We start from the raw sequence: 2,601 nt of genomic DNA on the forward strand, positions 1-2,601 counted from the left end.
ATCTATGTGAGCAAGCAATGTTGTTCAAACCCAAATTGGTGGATGAGGCTTGTGTACAGGCACAATACCTGGAGAACATAGGCTTGAAGAGAGAGAAATCAAGTAGATCGAAGTAGAAGGAGCAACAAGAATCTTATAAGGAGGGGAAGAAGAAGAAAAAAGGGGGAAATATAAGAACACGACAACTGCATCACACCACTGCAAAGATCCTAGAAACCACTGCAACATTAATGGCCATACAAAGGAGAAGTGTTGGAAGTTGCATCCAGAGCTAAACTCGAAGAACAAAAAGAAAGATAATAATAAGAAGAATCTCATGGCCACTAATTCGAGAAACCAAACTGAAATAAACTCAGAAGTGGATGAGAAGATCATCAGTATATTAGTGCAGAAGGAGGTGAATCTGAGTAGCCTTCAGTAATAGGAAAAGAAAGAAATGACCAAACTCTTCCATATAAAGATACAGGTCAAGAAGATAAAGGTTGAAGCTCTGTTTGACTCAGGATCACAGGAAAATCTCATTACAACAAATCTTCTCAAGAAGTTGGGGCTAGAAGTTTGTGATGATCCAAACCCATATCCACTGGGATGGGTGAATAAGGATGTAGAGTTGAAGGTAACAAAACAATGTAGAAGATTTTATTTCGATTTTCGAGATCGGAGAGATGGCCTTCGTGAAGGTTTTTTCCTGCGATGATATTGAAACCACGGACACCGCGGTCGCTGGAGGTGGGGTTGCAGGGCTGGTCACGGACACGGCCCTACACAGGACCGGCGACAAGAGCACAGCGCTGGAACGCTATGAATCTTCCCGAGTTTCCGGCAGGGGTTTTGCTATGCGGCCAAAAGACTGGAAAATTTTCGACGGCCCTGGCACAGCAGATACCATACGCCCAAAACAACATTTGCTTGATGGGCCATCCACATCAGAGACGGATCTGGAAGTGAAGCTCGCGAAGAAGCACGAGATCAGAGACCTGCACACAAAAATCGTTCTTGGGTTCAGAACCCAATTCGAAGGCGGAAAATCGCCAGGATTTGGATTGATCGTTCACGCCAACATTGTTCATTCTCTTATGACTTCTGCATGCAAAGATAGGGGACTGCAAGTTGCAGATCTGCCCCATCACATAATTGCATGGGCCAATCTCGGCAGATCTGGGCCGGATCTACTCGATCTGAGCCCCAAATACTATAGATCCAGGCCAGATCTAACTGTTTGGAGCAAGTTTCAAGATTATACAGAACCCAGGCAGCAGATCGGCGGGAGTGGGCATCGATTGAGCAGAGGGCAAGCAGCAGATCGACCCAATAGGAGGCAAGATCTGGAAGAATGCACACACCTGGACCATCTGGCAACCAGCAAAGACACCGGTTCAGACAGAGCTCAGCCAAAATGCAGACATCAGGTAACTAAAAATCGATTTCAGATCTTTATTAAAACACCGGAGATGAAATCTCTCTTAGTATGGGTAAGTGCAGATAGCTCTGTTTCGCAGCTAAAGCAGCAAATTTGTGCATTGACCGGCTATCCTGGCCAGATCCAACACTTAGTCAGTGGCAGGTGGTCCCTCCAGGACAACAGAACCCTGGGAAGTTACGAGATCAGTCCAGGAGAAACCATTGGTTTGAATCTCAGGCTGAGAGGAGGGGCTCCATCTTAGGGACAGCCAAGCAGTTCAGGAGGGAACAAGGGGAAAACAGCACCCCAGCACAATCCCAAGGGTGCTTCATCCTACAAAAACATTCTCCAAGGCAACAGAGAATCAGGATTTACCCCAGATCAAGGTGGATATACACCCCGGCCTTATATAGTTGACCAGCTAGGACAAACTCCAGCCTTTAATATTGATGCCACAGGGCTTGACGATTATGTTAAGTCTTATGAAACACAAGCTCTAATATGTCGCTTCAACAGCTTCTGGCCAAAACCAATGGACCTCTTTCATTGGATTTTTACCAAATGGACCATGGAATGTGACATACATCTATGTTCCAAAGGGTTTTTCATAGTCAGATTTACATCTAAGGAGATAAGAGATACTATCATCAGTGCTGGGCCCTGGTTCTGGGGAACGGCGGGGTTGTTCATAACCCCATGGTTCAAAGATTTCGACCCAAACAAAATGACTGTATCAAAAGTGTCGGTTTGGGTACGCCTACATAATCTTCCCCTTCACTTTTGGAGCAAAAGCGTTTTGGAAGGAATCGGGAACAGCATAGGGAAATACATCAAAACAGATCTGGAAAGGATTGATGAAAGGATTTTCACTTTCGCACGCATCTGTGTGGAAGTAGATCTAAGTAAAAGGCTCCCAGATAACATAAGGCTGATCTACAAACAACAAGATTGGCTGCAAGTACTAGACTACGAAAATACCGCATTCAGATGTAGGATGTGTAGACAAACAGGACACTTGCAAAGCACATGTCCAGAGGCCAAGAAAGTTAACAGTAAAAGAAAGCAGAAAGGGAAGCAGAGGAAAGGTTGGAAATTCTCCCCCCATAACTCAGAGGATGAAGAATCTGAAGCAGAAGAAGACGACATTCCCACAGAGAATGTTGAAGTACCCCGAGCAACGGGAACCCAAAAGGAAAATA

This window comes from Pinus tabuliformis, chromosome 7, assembly GCF_031772625.1.
Source record: "Pinus tabuliformis cultivar Carrire ecotype Pingquan chromosome 7, CPIR1, whole genome shotgun sequence".
In the NCBI taxonomy this organism is placed as follows: Eukaryota; Viridiplantae; Streptophyta; class Pinopsida; order Pinales; family Pinaceae; genus Pinus; species Pinus tabuliformis.